Source organism: Rousettus aegyptiacus, unplaced genomic scaffold (genome assembly GCF_014176215.1).
Source record: "Rousettus aegyptiacus isolate mRouAeg1 unplaced genomic scaffold, mRouAeg1.p scaffold_m13_p_3, whole genome shotgun sequence".
NCBI lineage: Eukaryota > Metazoa > Chordata > Mammalia > Chiroptera > Pteropodidae > Rousettus > Rousettus aegyptiacus.
In genome coordinates this window covers 123,785,708-123,804,787 of record NW_023416306.1, presented here as the reverse complement: position 1 = coordinate 123,804,787, position 19,080 = coordinate 123,785,708, and positions in this window count along the sequence as shown.

Below are 19,080 nucleotides of genomic sequence, written 5' to 3'. Positions count from 1 at the left end.
AATAGATGCACAGAAAAAGAAGAAGAAGTAAGGGAAGAAGAGGAGAGAGAGTGAGAGAGAGAGGAAAGAAGGGAAAGAGGGGGGAAGAGGAAGAGAGAGAAGGTGAAAACCCAGTTTCTCCAGGCATCAGCAGCCCTGAGTTTACATTCCGGGTTACAGTGTTAACCCAGCCAGCTTTGTGTTGTAAAGCTAAGAAGGCGGCAGCCCCAGAAACATGATCTGTTCAGTGATCTCTTTTAAAGATGCTAGTGTTTATTTCTGCAGTCTTCTTAAAGACATTGCCAAGAAAAAGAAGGGATAGATCTTCCTAACCAGAACTTGGGGAGATGTTCGAAAACCCCTTTACTTGGGCACTTCCTGATCCTAGACTTGTTAGCATGGTGAAGGAGAGCAGCAGAGAAAAATGCTAATGGGGGCCAAATGGTCTCAAAATTAACTGGCTTCAAATGTTTTTATAAAACCTCTGCTCTTCTCTAAGCCATATTCAAGGTTATCATCTATGTTTTAAATGAAATGTTTTAAATGAAATGTTTTATACTGCCCTTACAATATAGCTAAGTGAGAGACTAATATGGGAATATTTTCCTCATATAGGGAAGCAATGGAAATTGTTTTTCTCCATAATGAAGCATTGCCCTCTCCAGTAAAAAGAAATTTTCACTCAGGTTGGGGATGCACACAGAAAGAGACTGCCTATTGAGGAGATTGCTTATGCTCTGAAAGGCATTTTGCTTATGGCTATTTCTGATGCTATCCCTATAAGAATATAGCTCTCTTATGAATGTGTTTTATGAGTTAAAAGGGTGACATTTCTTTATATTAATGAAATAGAGTTAAGTTCCAATCAGGTGAACCTGACATAAATATCCAAATCTAATTGATAGAGTTTTCACATTCTCTTTGATGATAAAAAATGGCTTCCTGATGAAATGAGAAATTCTAGCTGCTTCTTAGAAGAACAGTTGGGGGGAAAAAAGAACATAAAATAAAGATGTATTGCAGAGGAGAGCAAAGCTATTCAAGTTTCACATTTTTCTTAAATGCACATGACAGGGCTCCAGTGGAAAGCCCTCTGGGAAATAATTTACAACGGGTGAAACTAAGGCTTGGATAAGTTAATTGAACTTGCCCTGAGTCACTCTGCAAATTTGTGGCAGAAATGGGATTTGAACCCAGAGCCACTGAGTTATGATGCTGTTTCTCATCTCTGGAGTGACCACATTACTGCAAAACTAAACATCAGAAAACCTAGATGCTGAAGTTCAATTTCACCACTGATTCTACCGAGCCACATCCCACGGTACCCTGGCAGTCTCGTAGGTTGTGCTACTAATTGGTTTAAGAATGTGCGATTAGATTACAACCATTTATTTTCACAGCTTTGTGTTTTAATACTGTGCTTTTTTTCTTTTTAAAGGGAGAAAACTTGCTATATCAAGTACAGTGAAAGTTTTCTAATTTAGGCCCCATTATACTGATGATTTGTGGCAACTCCACCCAAACTGAAGCTGAATTTTGTGCTGTTTTCAAAGAAAAGATGAACTAAGCAAAGTAATAGTATAAAGGACATATTTAACCTACTTAATATACTTGTGGAGTTTTAAGGGTATTGGCAGGGAAAAGTTTGCAGTGAATATACTAAATGATAATAAAAATGGCCGCATGATAAGTTTCTGTTGCCAGACCAAGAATCAAGAGGTACCATTACATATTATTGACTTTAGTCTCTACAACAAGCCTGTGTAATGATTCTGTTTTACAGAAGAAAACTAAGAGATTGTTTGACTTCTACAAGGTATCAAGGCAGGGAAGAGGATTCAAACCCAGGTCTGCCTGGCTTCAAAGCCTGTGTTATCTTCATGCAATATTGCAACAAATACTGGTCTTCTGGGGATCTTGGGCCACATAAAGATCTTATGAAAGGTGAGAAATGAAACACACTGAAAATGTTACATATGATTTTAAAGACCTGCAACTCAAGAATGCCTCTCCTACAGCCTATTGTAAATTTCTTCTCTTTGTAAAAGTAGGTCATTCATCTGTAGCCATTTTGTTAGCAATAAATTTTTTAGATAACTGTATTAGAAAGCAACACTTTTTAATTTACAAATAGATTAATTCTGACTTTTCATTATTTATTTTTAGTTGATATTAGTAAAATCTTGTTGAATAAAGGTGGAGCTGGGTATATCTTTAACACTAATTGATAATGTATACAATGATTTTATTTGGGCAATATCTTGATTGTTCCACGAACTGGTTCAATGCAAAGCTGGCAATCAGCCTGGTAGTGGGGTGGCAGTGACATGTCAGAGTCCAAAGAGAGACTCCAAACTGGAGGCTGAAGTTAGTGCCACACAGATCTGTATTGAAGCTTGAGGCAATAAAAAATAAATAATATTATCATGTCTTAATTTGAGATTTTGATAGTTTGTTCATCATAATTTTTTTTTTTTGCTTCAATCTTGATTTTTTAAATATTGTGTTAAGATACTATTTATCTTAGTTACTTTTGAATTTGGGGGCACTGCCTTAAATTTTGCAGCTGAGATGAAGACCTCATTTATCTCACCTTGGTCCCAGTCCTGGACAAAGTGCTGGATGTGGCCCTCAGAGTGTTTTGTTTTGTTTTGTTTTGTTTTGTTTTTTTTAAATGGGACATTACCCATGAAGATCAGTATTTTGGGCCTCCCTTATAAAAATGGGAATGCCTGGCAACATTGGACCCGCATTTCCACATGGCAAAAATCCATGTGGCTTAATCCAAGCACAGCTGCTTCCAGTAGTGGATAAATGCTGTCCTATTCTCCGCAGCCACACTTTCTGGCTAGTTCATTACTGCCTGGTCCCTGTAGGATTTGAGTTGAGCATTCTGAGACTAGACTAAATGTACAAATGTTATTCTCGAACCTTCAGGAAACTTGTTCTGCCATCGCCCATAACATTCCTTCAGGATTACTGATGTGCCACTCTCAATGTTAAATCACAACATAAGATCACTGGCAGCAAGATCCTGGGGAAAAAAACTCTATTAGTCAGCACTGAAGCATCATAGATCACAGTACTAGTGTGTACTTCACATGTTCTCCACACAGAGCAAACTCGTTTTTGCATATCGAGAGCTTAACAAATACCTTTTATCGTCATTAAGATTTTTTGAGCACTTACAATGTGCTTAATTCTGTGCTGAGAGCTTTACATATACCGTATTATGTAGTCATCACAAAATCACATAACATACATACCATGACATACACACATACATGACATTAATATCCCCATTTTATGGATGAGGAAACTGAGTTCCTAAAATATTAAGAAAATTTCCTAAGGATACTTAGGTGGCAGATGGAGGAACTTGAGCAGACTCAGATAGATGACACTCAAAATGCTACACTCTTTGCCATCGTACATTCTGCCTCTCTGTGGCCTGTTAACTTGCTAAATTTGCTAATTGCCCTTTGCTATCAAAGACTCTAACATTTCACAGGCACATGGAATTTGATCTAAGTGCACACAACAGCTGCCTATTGTATTAAATTGATTTTAAGAGCCTATCTTCCTTGTTTTTGTGCCTTTTTATACTAGATTAATTTTTCAAAGGTTAATCACATGACACTTATTTTAATTATGCCTCTCTAGTATGACAAATGACAGCATTTGACTTCTTGTTGCCTTCCTTTGTATTCTGTGACCAATGAGATTATTAATAAATGCCTTTTTATTATGTAGTCATGCTGTAGGTGCCCACAGGGCACAGGCTGGCCTCATGTATTTTATTCTGGGTGCAGTGTCAGCAGGGCCTTGCGGATTTGCTAATGAGCTAAATCCGGTTAGTGCCACATGCCCCGGACTGCCAAAGATCTTTTAAATACATCACTGCTCTCAGAGACTCAGCTGGGTTCAGTTTGAGAGAGATTAACTTCTCATTCCAATTAATGGAGAGTCATACTGTTGGGGAGAGCTGCTTATGTAGCCCCAAACCCACGAGCCTCTGACTGATAAACCAGTGACCAGGCAACAACAAACCCAAATGTAGGAAAGGATGGCGACAAGAAGGAGTTTTTTTATTATTATTTGTTTTGTGTATGCCTTAGAGGCCACCATCTCCTTAATGGGATGGGTAGTTAGGAGAAGGAGAAACTGTTTTGTTTCCCATGTGGAAAATAGATTGACTTCTATAAAGAATGATGGAAAGTTAAAAAGAAAGGAAGTGAGACATTTAAAATTCCCCCAAAATAAAATCTAAAACATGTTAAATAGTAAAAAATAATAATAAAAAAAAAAACCGAAAAACCATATCCTGTTTAGATTAAAATGATCTCACCATAGTTCTATAGGAAGACAAACACGCTGGCCCATCTGAAGAGAACTCCAGAGGTATTCCTGAACAGAAGAAATCAATGTGCACACCCTAACCACAAGCCCATCTAAAAATCAATGAAGTTTTTTTTTAAAACAAAACAAAACAAAAACAAAAACTTGTTTTACAAGAGAATGTATTCTCTGTAAGTCATGAAAACCCAAGGAGTTATATTGGGAGGGGGAAGGGTGATAAATCTGTTTTCAAAAGGAATGCCCCATGCTTAAAGATCAAGTAGCATAATCCTTGTTTTAACAGAAGGCAAAGATAAGAAAGGATTCTAATGTATAAATGCTTCCAAATGACAATTGTACACACACACCTACATAATGGCTTTAAAATGGCCTCTCTATCTAGAGGCAGCCAAAGGCAAAACTTGCTAGGGGAAAGGATTTGAATGAACATGTAAAGGGTCCATAAATGTGTTTTTTCAAGAGTATAATTGCTTCTTTATTCTTACTGTCTATTGGGGAGTCAGAGTGGCTGACATTGGAACATATAGCAGAGCAAAGGTTCTACTTGAAAAAATTATAGATTTGATGGCCAAGTGTTTGCATATACGTGAATGTATAGGGTTTATGTGTAAAGTTGGTTTGTGGGATGGTTGGTATGGGAGGATGGATACAGGCACGGACCAACCAAAAAAATCCTGAGGATCTCCATTCTCACTTTTTACCCTTACAGCCATAGTTAAATTTTATGACAGAATCCTGTCTGTTCCCTCTATTTCTGAAATGGGAGTTACTTGCCATATGGATCTCCCTTTTCCTTTCTTTTCTTATTAGGAAAAGCAGCCTCAGAAGGATTCACCAAGTAAGAGGTAAAAATGTCTCCTCTCTAAGGGTTGGCTGCCCCTCCCCTGTCCCCTTTCCTGCCCATGGGCCTGCACTTCTTGCTGCCCTGGACCACACCGGGGACTGATAACCACCTTGGGCCCTTACCAAGCTGCCTTAGGCTCAGTGGCCTGTGGGCCTCTAGAGGGCCAGGTCTGGGTCTTGCTCATCCATGTGTTCTCTGAATGTAGGACACAGATGCTGCTTGGTCAGTAATGCTTTGCTAAATGAGGAAAAATTCCAGTTAACTTCTAAAAATGTGTTTATTGGATCTGATAAAGGGGAAAACAGAAATGTTTGTGGTATCCATTAGGCTGCATAATTTTATTTTTTAGACCAGGATAATATTTTTTTCCATCAACAGATCAAATATATATATAAATATATATATTTATATATATAAACACCATTTTCCAACTAATTAATAAAAATCTAAGATATAAATTATTTTCCTGAAATGTGTTTGGCAACAAATAAGCAAACAAAAATCTAGTGCCAAGAGAGATATCATTGATGTATTAAAAATGGAGAGCATAGTGTAGTTGATGAAAACAGATGAACTTTTAGGTTTTCAGGCTAGTCTTTGAGCAATGAGGTTCTGCCTGAAAAACTTTGGTGGGGGTAATAGCATCTTGGGGTCTGGCCTTGCAGGTCTAGAAACTTCAGGTTGGGGCCATCAGAGAAATAACCGAGCTTTGAAACTTATGGTTTGCCATCCTCCAACTCATGTAACACTGATTTGTAACAGAGATTTAATTTACTAATCTATAATACAACATGTCTTAAGTGTTCAGTATTTGCCAGACATTGTCAAATGACCAAGACTAGGTCCCTATCTTTCACAGGGCTTGCAGTCTAGTGGGAGACGGGCATGTGAATACTTACAGGTTGTCAGTGTGTGGTTCCCAGACCAGCAACAGTAACATGAGCTGGGAGTCTGTTGCAAGAGCAAAAATAACTCCAACCATGAGTCCTGCTCAGTCAGAAACTACAGGGTAGGGCAATTTGTAGCTTAACAAGCCCTCTAGGTAATTCTGAGGCACAGGAAAGTTTGAAAACCACTGTTCTCAAATTACAATTTAAGATAACAAGCAGTGGTTTTCAAGGCTGGCTGCATACCTCCTCTATCAATTAAACAGAATCTCTATTCATTCTTCTTCAGTTACTTTTTGTTCACCTGGCTTTAATCATATCATTGTGTTAACTATGATCATTCCAGAGATGCTATGGGTAACATTTATGATGTCCGAAGATCATCCTGAAATTTGCTCTATTAGATTTTTCTTAGATCCACTTTTTTATTTTTAGCTCATGGTCTAATTGAAAATCTAAATTTATAAAAATCATTTCACATGTCCAAGAAGTTCTGTATGTCCCTATAGATCTTCTATTTGCAAATATCTAATTCTCCCTTTTGAGTTTTCTCTCTCTAGCTTGAAGCTTTTTTCTTGTTCTGGTAACTCCCTCTGAGGAAAAAAAAAAACAAAAGCAATAATCAGTAGTTGCAACTTTCGAGTAAAGATTCCAATGTAAAAGAGCTAAACTGAACATAAAGTTGCAAAGGCTAACTACATTTAAGTTTCTTTGGTTGGAATGATGATGTCAGGTCAGTGTGGTAAGCCTGGTTGTCTCCAACTGATAAAATCTGATTGGAAAGAACTCTGTTCACCACAATACCACCACTGTCACTTATCATCAGGAAAATGCAAATTAAAACCACAATGGATAACATCTCACACCTGTCAAGATGGCTATTACCAAACAAACAAACAAACAAAAACGGAAAACAACAAGTGCTGACAAAGTAGTGAAGAAATTAGAACCATTGCACATTGTTGATGAGAATGCAAAATGTGAAGCTGTTATGAGAAACATTTTGGATTTTCCTCAAAATATTAAAAATAAAACTACCATATGATCCAGTAATCCCACTTCTAGGTATTTATCTGAAAGAATTGAAATCAGGCTCTCAAAAAAATATTGGCCCTCCTACATTCACAATAGCCAAAATGCAGACACAACCTGAATATTCATTAACAGGTGAGTGAATTAAAAAATATATAGTATACAATAGAACACTATTCAGCCTTTCAAAAGAGAAAATTCTTTAATATGCAACAACATGAATGAACTTGGAGGATATTATGCTAAGTGAAATAAGCCAGTCACAGAAAGATAGATATTGCATGATTACGTTTTTATGAGGCATCTAAAATAGTCAGATTCATAGAATCAGAGTGACATTGTGGTTGCCAGGGACAGTGTAGCAGAGGGGATGGGAAGTTACTAATCAATAGGCATAAAGTTTTAGTCAAGTAAGATGAACAAGTTCTACAGATCTGCTATATAACGTTGTACCTATAGTCAACGATACCGTATTGTACATTTAAAATTTTGTTAAAGGGTGTCATGTTAAATGTTCTTTCCACAATAAAAAATAAATCAGATTTGCATTTGTATATGTATACAAATATACATATACAGATTTGCATTTGTATATATATACAAATATACATATACAGATTTGCATTTGTATATGTATACAAATATGATGAATAAAAAAATCTGAAAATGGAATTAATAATAAAGCTTGGTAGATAAAGATCTTTCAAAACATGGCATCTATTGAGGAGAAAGTAGTAAACAGTGTCCTTGGTGGTTAAAAAGGTTATGAAACACCGCTCAACGTTATCAGTCACATGGGCCTGAGAGGAAATGGTTCTGAGTATACGATGTATATATGGAAGAAGGAAAAAGTGCTGGTTAAATACTAAACCAAGAGGAAGGACAGGGCTCTTCCTGCTTGTTTCCCTTAGCTCAACAGATGGAAGTTGGAGCTCACATGGACCTGACCAAAGCAGAGCTGCTGAGCTAGGCGTGTCCCGCAGCCTGTTGCCTGGGGTTTAGTGGAAGGTTCTGCAGCAGAGACTCTAGGTGCAGGATCTTATGAGAATGCAAAGTTAGATCCAGGAGAGAAGTGTAAGATCAGGTCGCGAGTTTATATAGAGCTGGACAAAGAAAGAGAGAGAGGACCCAGAAATGAAGTCAAACAAGACAGAAAAAAAAAGAAGTTTAAGCTAATCCTCAGAATAGCAAAGCTGACAATTCTCTTAGGGAAAAAGGTACAGGAACACTGTGGATCCTAACAGCAAATATTTCAGTTTCCTGTATGAGTTAATTGTGAATTGGCAAGTCTGAAATCTTTTTTTTTTTTTTTTAATTCCTCTCTCACTTTCACCCAGACCTACCTATGGATGTTGCCATCTTTTTTTAAGGACTGGTCTCTGAAGGCGAAGCATTTCCTCCTACGCGTTCACAACACACCCCTGGGGCCTGGCCTCTGGCTCCTGTGGGGCGTGACCCAAGGACCTTCTATGTGTAAAGCAGACATGCTAACCACTACTCTATGGAACCCCCTCCAAGTCTGAAATCTTAACTTAGAAGAGCCCTCCTCAGTGTGGGAAAGATAACCTACACAGCCTTGAGCACCATTTGAGTAGCGGTGGACAAACCTACCAAGAAGTGAGCCTTACCTCTAAATGAACGCTATTGCTCACTGGGGTTTTTTCCGAAATGACCAGATTCATTTTGCTTAGGTTTGCAATGGCAATAATGGCATTACAAATACCACCCATAAAACAGCTGTCATCATCTGATTCAATTTTTTGACATATGCTTATATTTTGTGGTAGTTTGAAAAAATAGCAGTGAAGTTAATGCCTCATTACTTAGAACCTCTAAGGTTAGATCTTTCAACATAAATTTAATCATAAAAATTCACTTACAGCTAATTCACATATTAGAACAATTTCTATCAATCATCATTTGTGCGCTTGCAGATTTACATATGCCTCATATACTGTCCAAACCCTTGTCTCTCCAGCCTCACAATTTTAAGCAAAACCATTATAGTTGCAAAGCCAAAGTACAGGAAATATAGCTGGAAACTGTAAGGAAAAGGAAGAGTCTGATTCAAACTGGAGACTTTCCCTCAAAGACCATGAGAGGGCCAGAATGGGGTGATTTTCAGATCTAAAAACCCAAGGAACTCAACTTCTCTGCGCCTCAGCCTGTTCATCTGTTAAATTGGAGTATTACTACCTCCCCATGTACATCACAGGCTTGTTAAAATGTCAGATGAGAATTGTCATGGTCCTGCACTATGAAGGACAGTACATCCTCAGAGTGATCTACAAGAACAAAGTCCTTTAGCTCTTTTTTTTGTCACGATGTTGTATGAATGAATTCCAGCTATATTTGAGAGGGTCTGGTGACCAAAACACAATGACAGAGATTTTCAAGTCAGACAGAAAGCCTGGTATTTTGCTGGTGTACTAAAAGGAACAGGACCTCTTTTTTCTTACCTAAAGTCTGAACAAATGCAAAAGTAAGTGTATGCAATAAAGCATTATGGATAAGATTGTATACAACTATGTGGAGCCAACTGTATATAGTTCTCATTGAGATAATATTAATTATAGGAATAGCCTTTACTTTGTATTCACTTGTGGTGTTTATTTAATTTCATCCGGTCTAGGAGGTAAGTATGGGTATATTCACTTTATAAATGAGAACTCAGAGACTCAGAAAGGTGAAGTGACTTACTTAAGGTTACATGATAAGGGAAACAGATAAGTGGTAGTGTTGTGGCTTGACCTTATCTTTTTTTTACTTTGGAGCAAATGCTCTTAATTGTTATGAAATTTATCTACAGAGTTTAAAGTCGGCTATTTCCAACATATTTTCTTCTCAACTTCAGAATGCCTTAAGCTCAAGAATTCTTTCACATGTAGTTATGTATAGCTACCTGAACTGGGAGACTTTGCTATAGACTGAATATTTGTATTCCACCCACCCAAATTCATATGTTGAGACCTAATCCCCAATATGGTGGTTTTTGGAGGTGGGGCCTTTAAAAAGTGATTGGGTTATTAGAGTGGAGTTCTTATAAAAGATTACCAAAAGAGCTCCCTCACCTCTTTACCATATGAGAATACAGAAAAATGACAACTATTTATGTACCAAGGAGTGAGCCCCAACTAGACACGAAATCTATCAGTGCCTTGACCTTGGACTTCCTGGCCTCCAGAACTACGAGCAATAAATTTCTGTTGCTGCTCATATTCAGTCTATGTTATTTTATTATAGCAGCCTGAATGGACTAAGACACTCTACCAACTATTACAGTCAGAATTCAGGTATATAGAAATTCTAATCTAAAAAAACAAAAAACAAAAAACAAAAGCTGCATTGACCCTGTGAACTTGTCTCCTCTCCCTCCCAGGGGTCTCACTAAAAAAGTAATAAAGGGAAAACAATAAAGCCTTAACAACTAAGAAAATGGGAGAGTTCATCAGTGGGAAGTTTTCTAAAAGTTAAGTAGATGAAACAGTGGTTACCTGATGATACAAAAGGAGAAAACTATAGCCCAGAATGAGCACAGAGGGTACATCTAAGGAAGATACCAACAGTCTGGCAAAATCACAGAAAGGTTCGGTGTGAGAAACACCAAGAAAAACAAAAGACAAAAGTGAGAGCCAGGGTTACATGTGAAACTTTAAACACTGTAGCTAATTCAGTGAAAGAGTGAATCACCACCTCCCTGTTTCCTCTGCTCTTACATGCAGCACCTGCAAGACAGTTAGGCATCTGCCCCATAGGCAAATATGTCAGAAGACTTCTCTTTTAAGAAATTCTTTAGATGATCCCAAGAGAAACATTTCAATTAGTTTTTTTTTTAATTTAGGAATTCCCCTGTTACTGTGAGTTCTGTACTTTATCACCCTTAAAAAAAAAAAAAAAAAAAACCCAAAGTTAAATAGCTCCACCATAAAAATACAAATTCCCAATCAGATTTTTGTTATCTCACTTTTAAATATAAGCAAACAAGCTAAAGTCATCAGATATTTGAGGACCACCCTCCCCCTAGAATGTTAAGGAGAAAGGAAAATAAACAGTAGGAAACATGGCCCCTGGAAAAAGAAATTAGGAGGGCAGAGGAAACTTTACTTAAAAGAAAAAGAAAAAAAAACCACAAACTGGAATTGAAACCCTTAGAGAAAATAATGCATCCATAAATTGATTTAAAAAAAAAACAAAAACAAAACAGAAAAACCAGTTGTCAGTTTCTAGAAGTATGTTAAAGAAAATATTTTGGAGAGGCTTCCCTCTGCAAAACCCTAAATGATGTGTAAACTGCAAGATATATACCAATGCATTACTGAGCTCACAAAAAGGTGAGGGAACTCCCCTAATGGAAGCTGGAACTAGAATAAGTGAATAGATCCAGAAACCAGAATGTTAAGTGAGTAGAAGCTCCCCAAATGGCAAATGCCACAAAGAAGAACCCAGACCTTGGGCGCTAATGGTAACATGTGGAATGGATGACTCTTACACCTGTGCAAAGTTGGAGCTGAATTTGAAAACTCCACATAAGCTGGTACCTTGAAGGTGGTGCAGACTCAGTGATGATAGCTAGATAAAAATTTTCCTGGTGCAAAGTGATCCAACAAGGAAACTTGTATTTATCACACTTCTGGACAGAAAATAACAGTAATGATAATAATAATAGCATCTCCTGAAAAATTTTAACTATAGATCCACTCTCAAATGAATTTAAGACTCAAATTTCTACTATGTATTCAGTCATGAAAACAGCGTGCCAAGAAATTAAATAAGTGGTTCCAGTATAAAAGTGCCCCTGATAGTTGTAAGAAGCGAACACTCTTTTTTTATTTTGAAGAATGCATTATAAACCCAGACCACTTGAGATATCAATTAAGTTCAGCCAAATACAAGCTTACAATAAAAAGTACTATAAATGTAAGGAAGTAAGTTGCAAGGGCTGAGAGTCAGCAGAAACAACTAACCACAAAACTTATAGACTCAAGAATCTCAGATATTGAAATGATTAGACTGACTCTAAAATAGCTGTGAATAATTTTAAATTGGTATGAATGAAATTTGAACAAGGAGCAAGATATTATTAAAAAAATGACCAAATGACTGGTAAATAAACTGTATTAGCTTCAAAAAAATTTAAAAAATGGAATCTTTAAGGTTTAAAACTCACCGAATACCTTAAAAACTAGATTAGCATGGTGCTGGAACACTTGAGCATCCACATGCAAGAAAAAAAGAATCTAAATATAGACATTATATTCTTTATAAAAATTAACTCAAAATGGATCATAGACCTAAATGTAAAACACAAAAATATAAAACTCCTAAAAGATAAGAAAATCTAGATGACTATAAGTTTGATGAGGACTTTCAATACATCACCAAAGTCATGACCCATGAAATAAATAATTAATAAGATAGACTTAATTTGAATTAAAAACATATGCTCTGTCTTCTTCCAGAGATACCTGTCAAGACACAGTCAAGAGAATCAGAAAAAAGCCACAGACTGGGAGAAAATATTTACAAAAGGCATATCTGATGAAGGACTATTATCCAAAATATACAATGAATTCTTAAAACTCAACAATAAAAAAATGAACAATCTGTTTTTAAAATGTACAAAAGATATTGAACAAACACCTTATCAAAGAAGACATAGATAGCAAATAAGCGTATGCTATACAGGCTTGTAGCCTAGAAGCAATAGGCTGAACCAGATAGCCTAGGTCTGTAGTAGGCTATACCATCCAGATCTGTGTAAGTGCACTCGACGATGTTTGCACGATTAACAAAATCAACTAATGATGCATTTCTCAGAATGTACCTTCGTCGTTAGGCAGTGCACAACTGTAAAAGTTACTACTTTGATCATTTCCATGAAAATACAAGGATCTTAAGCACATTAACACCTGCACTTTCTATTTTTGAATGTATTTTAATTTTGTGTTAGAAATGGATACCATGCCATATGTCTCATATACTTTTTCATATTCTCTATTCATTTTTTTTCTCTTTTATTTCAGTCTGGATATTTTCTATAGATCTACCTTCTGATTTCACTAATATGTCTTCTTCTGTGTCTAATATCCTATTAAATCCTTCACTTTGATCCTTAATTTCAATTATTATGTATTTTAGTACTAGAATTTTTATTTAACTTTTCTTTAATAAAAAGTTCTCTGGAGAATTTCTCTATTTTGTCTTTTCTTGACTTATTTATTACAGTTATTTTAAAGTCATGTCTGATTTCTCTAATATCTCCATCACCTGTGGGTCTAATTCTACTATCTGATATTTTCTCTTAGTTTTTGGTTATTTGATCCTATATTCTCCTATGCCTGTTAATTTTTTATAGAATACTAGAAATCGTGTATTTAAAAATTATAGAGATAATTTGAGGCTCTGGTTGGTGTTATCTTTTTCCAGAGAAGATTTTTGCTTTCAGACAGGTAGTAAAACAAGAGAAGAGAGCCTTAATCCATGATTGAGTCTAAGCCTCTTTGAAGTTCGATTGTACTCTTGTCTGTTTGCTGGTCTATTTCTGGTTCACGCTTACTCCTAGAGTGTAGCTTTCTAAGAATTCCTAAATGGAAGTGTGAAATTATTAATAGTATGGCTCTCCCTCGGCCCACCCTGAACTCTAATTTGTGCTTCCCTAGTACCACAATACTGATAAAACTGCATCTCAGCTTCCTAACAACTGAGCTATCACTTTTTGTTCTGCTTTGCTCTTAGTCCCAAATCCATTACAAATCAGCAAACTCCTCAAAGGGAACAATACTGTAGAATCTTCTCTTCGTTAGCTTTTCTATTCTGTGAAATTTTTTTCTCCTTAAATCCTGGCAGGCTTGGAAACTCTCTGAGGTCTTCAAATTGATGCTCTTGCTTTTTGTCCAACTTTTCTAGTTATTATTCGTAAGAAAACTCATTCACGAAAACCAATTCCAACATTAGTGGAAGTCATTTAAAAATATGTATTTGTTAATAAAGTTGAAATACATCATAAATTTATTCTGATACTTCCCATTCAAATTCAAGAATACAGTATTTTTCCTTAATATCATTGATCTTATATCTGTATCTCCTTTCTCCCATGACAAAAATTATAGTTGTTAATAATACTAAGATAATTATTTACTTGGTTTATTCTACAATATATATATCATAAATAACAGTTGGATAATAAAAGCGCTAACACGGTCGATAAAAAAATGATTACTGAAAACAGTTTAAGGATTTTAAAAATGAAATTTATTTTCACCTAATTGTATTTTATAATTATGTAAACTATTTACAAGATTCTAAAATCAAATCTTTAAAGCAAGGTGTATTACAAAAATTCTACCTTCTCTTTCTGTCTCATCTTATTCTGTTTTTCCCCTATTTTTAAGTTTCTTCATTCATTGTTTTATAAAACAAAAAATATGTTGTAAATTTTTATACAATTTCCTTTTCTTAAATAAACGATAACATAATTTGTACATTTTTCACCTTAATTTATTTCACCTGTCAATATATCCTAAAGATTATTCCATTATAGTATGTAATGACGGTCTGCCTTCATTTTTACAGCTACATAGGTCTCCTTTGTTAATTTTCTCAATTGGTTGGCTGTTTCCAATTTCATTTATTATTATTTAAATATTTATTATTTTATTACTTATTATTACTATTTAATTTACGTATTTGTTATTGTCTTCCTTTTACTTGCTTTGATCTACTTTGCTCTTATTTATTTAGTTTTTTAAGGTACAATTTTGGGACAGTGGTTTTAAAGAGTATCAGAAGCCTCAGGTAGATTGGAATGATAGAGTAGATTCATCATGTAAGAACTTCATTCACCCTCTCACTATGTCCTCTGGGAAGTTCCAGAATACACATCTTTTATCAAGGCTGTGAGAACTAAATTTATGAAAGAAGCCCCATTATCTTTGAAGGGCTCTGTGCAATTTTCTGTAAATCAGGAATGATAGTGGGAAATGATACCATCAAATGGGGATCCTTGAATTTGATGCAGACGAGTTTCCGGATGGCAGAAGCCAAGTATTTGCACTTCATTGCCAAAGTCTATGTGAGCACAGTTACTGTGACAGGCAATACAGTCAAAGCAATAATGAAAAGGTTTGAGCCACATAGATCAATGCTGGCTTACTGATTATGGTGTTCCTAGAATTTAACTAGAGAGGCCAACAACTGAAGCCTCACTTGATTGGTGTAAGTGGAAAAGCTGTAAGTCTGGTGAACAGGAAGTCTGACTTGATTCCCACAATAGAGAGTCATGAATTCTCAGGATTGAGGCATTTCACAGACCTAAAGCCCCTTAAATGAGATAGAGGCTGGATCCCTTTGAGGAAGGATCCTATTGTGCCACCAACAATTTATACTGTGTGTCTTCCTCTTTAGTCTTCTCCAAAAAAGCTATGTCCATTTACCAGAGGGACTGTGCATTGAAGAAGGGGATTACTGAACAATAGTTCTGAGATGACAGTAATTCCTGGAGGCTCAAAATGCCAGTCTGAGGGACACCAGTCACAGTAGGGTTTATGAAGGTCAGATGATCAATAAAGTTTTGGTTCAGGTCCATATCACTGTAGATACAAAGTGATTTATAGTGATCCACAGTGATCCACCTGCTTCTCACAACCAATACACAAGTCTATGCATGTATATTAGCTAGTTTTTGTTATCAGCTGGTGAATGCATTCATACTCAAAGTGCAGTTTTTCAAAAACAGAGTATAAACTAAAGCATATCATGGTTATGATATAATAGGTAACATTAGTCAAACACTCATGTATCCAAATATCTAAATGATGAATTTTGAACTAAAAAATCCTTTGGATATAATGACCAACATTTTTTACCTCCCCACCGGACTTCATAGTGATGGGAAGCATGCTGACTGATAGGAGCTTTCTTTCAGGGAGCAAAGGAAAAGCACCAGAGATCACAGTTTCAGAGCTTCCCCGTATTTCACTGTCACAAAGATACTAAAGTGTGCCATAGATAGGAAATGAGATTCTAACTCTTTAATTAAACACAATATGAGAGGCACAACTTGCCCCCTCCTCTTTAATAACAGTGCAGAACTTCTGTGCTTACTAGTAGTCATGATTTTCAATGGTGATCTCCAAACCCGATGCTTACTTTAAGCCACTGTTTGAAATGTACTTTGTTTCCTCAAATTTTTCTTATCTAATAATCAGGATACCCATATATTCTGATTTTTCCATGATGGTCCTACATTACGCCTATGTCTTGACATCTTGTCCAAATTCAGCACTCACCTCTCTATCAAAAGTATCACTATCTGGGGATAAATTAAACAACCAGGCTATATAATTCAGGGGAGCCTTTACCCATGTGAAGTCTCATGATGTTTTTTGAAAAGAGGAAAATAAGTAATGTAGGAGCCTTGGCTATGAGATTGATAAAAGATCAAATATTTTTTCAGTCAAATAAGATAAGGTTAGAGACCTACTCTTACCCTCATGTGTCTGAGTCCATAAAATGTGACACAGGATGAGATTCTCACCCCAGTTGTCCATAAGAATGATTTCTTATTGCAGGAGATGGACTTCAACCTTATGGTAAATTAAAAAAAAAAAAAACTGCTAAAGTCTGTTTTTGCTCTCACTTTTAAACCAGTTTGGCAATAAATTAATCCCATGCTTGTCCTTTTTGTAAGTTATCTTCAAGTCAGAAGAATGAGGGCTCTTAAGTGCTGCAGGGGTGCCAGGGGTCCGTGTTCAAAGGTCTCCTTTTCACTAATCTGTTGTAGGTCTTGAAGTGACATTACAAAGCACCCATCATTGCCCGTGTCACAAACTCTCGTATATCAACATCTGGAGCAGAAGCAGTGAGGTCAGATGCTTCTGGTGGGAAGGCAGCTACCAAGTTCAGACGAGACTACTTGTTAGCACAAACGAGCCATTACATGAGATAGGGACCTTCAAACTGAGAGTAGCTGAAGAATGGTCATATCAAACTTGGCTTTGTTTTCCTTCTAAAATGATGTGTCCTTTTCCCTTCCCACTTCTCCACTATGTCTGTGAAATCTCTTCCCATTCTTCAAGGCTCAGGTAGACTGCAACTCATCCAGAAAGTCTTCTCCTATTTTCTCAGTTATGCTCTTGTAATATTTTATGCCTTTTTCCTAGCTCTTACCCTTTCTTCCTAAAATGAGTCTTAGCTCTATGCATGCCTGCATCTCATTACCGAGTGTAAGCACCTTGAGAACAGGAGCATGTTTTGTTCATCTTTGAAGCATCTCATCATTCTCTAATGATGAATAATGCTAAACATCTTCTCCTGTGCTTATTTTTCATCTGAGTATTACCTTTGGTAATGTCTTCAAATCTTTTATCAATCTTTAATTGGGTTGTCTGTCATTTTATTATAGACTTAAAAGAGTCCTTTATATATTCCAAATCAAGTCCTTTATAAGATATAGGTTTTGCAAATATTTTCTCCAAGTTGTGTGTTGAAATTCTTTAATTCTTAAGAAGTACGATTTATTAATTTTTTATTTTATGATTTATACTTTTTGTGTCTTAACTAAGAAATAGTTGCCTAAACCAAGGTCACAAAAAAGTTCCTGCTAGATTTTCCTCTAGACGTTTTATTGTATTAGCTCTTACATTAGCATATGATCCACTTAGAGTTACTTTTTGTGTATGATTAGATAGGTTCAAAATTAATTTTTTGCACATGTATATCCAGTTGTACCAGTATTATTTTTTTTAAAAAAAATACAGTCTTCTTCCACCTCCATTGAACTGCTTTAACGCCAGTGTAAAAAATCAATTGCTTATATATGTGTGGGTCTACTTCTGACTATTTGGTGTCATTGATCTATATGCTTAATCTCATGTCAGTATCATACTGCTTTGATTGTTGAAGATTTTTAGTAAGTATTCAAAGCAGAAAGTGTGAATTTTCCAAAAGTTTTCTTTCTTTTTCAGAGTTATTTTAGCTATTCTAGGTACATTTTAGAACCTGCTTATTACTTTCAGAAAAAGTGTGCTTACGTTTTTGAATCTATAGTTCAATATGAGGATAATTTACATATTTATCATAGTCTTCTAATTCATGAAGAGAGTATACTGCCATTTTTTTAGGTTTTTTAAAAATTTCTTTCTGTAACATTTTGAAGTTTTCAGTATATAGATCTTACGCATTTTGTTATAATTATAAGTATTTTTTTGATGTTACTGTAAATGTATTATTATTTAATTTGATTTTATTACTAATAAATAGAAATATATTTGATTACTGTATATCATCTTTATTTTCTATTACCTTGTGTTATGTTTGGAATTGTGTCTCCCTTAAAAAAAAAATCTTGAAGTTTTCTCGATCTGTATTTCATTTTGGATAGTTTCTATTGGTGTTTTAAAGTCCATAAATTTTCCTTTCTGTTCTGCCTAATTTGTTTTTTAGTTCCCTCCAGCATATTTTTTGTATCAGGCATTTTGGTTTCTATATTTCAACATTCTATATGGGGTTTTTTTTTGTATCTTTTATATCTCTACTTAACATGTTCAATTTTTCTTCTAGCTATTTGACCGTATGAAAATAGTATTTTCATGTCCTAGAATATAATTTTATCATCTACATCATTTCTGGAATGGTTTTGTTTTATCGATCTCTCACCTCATTGTGGGTTATATTTTCCTTTTTCTTTGTATACCTTGTATTGTTTGATTGGAATGCAAGCATCGTGAATTTCACATTTTTAAGTGCTAGATATTTTTGTATTATTACAGATATATTTGAATTTAGTTCTGGAATATAGTTCAGTCTCTTGTGAACAGTTTGATCCTCTTGGATCTTGCTTTTAATCTTTGTTAGATAGGAGCAGAGGAGAATTTAGCAAGGACTAATTTTTCCTCCTGAGTACTCTCGTTAATGCCCCATGAGTTATGAAATTTTCTTCTCTTGTGGGAACGGGATCAGGAACTGTTGCTGCCCCATGTG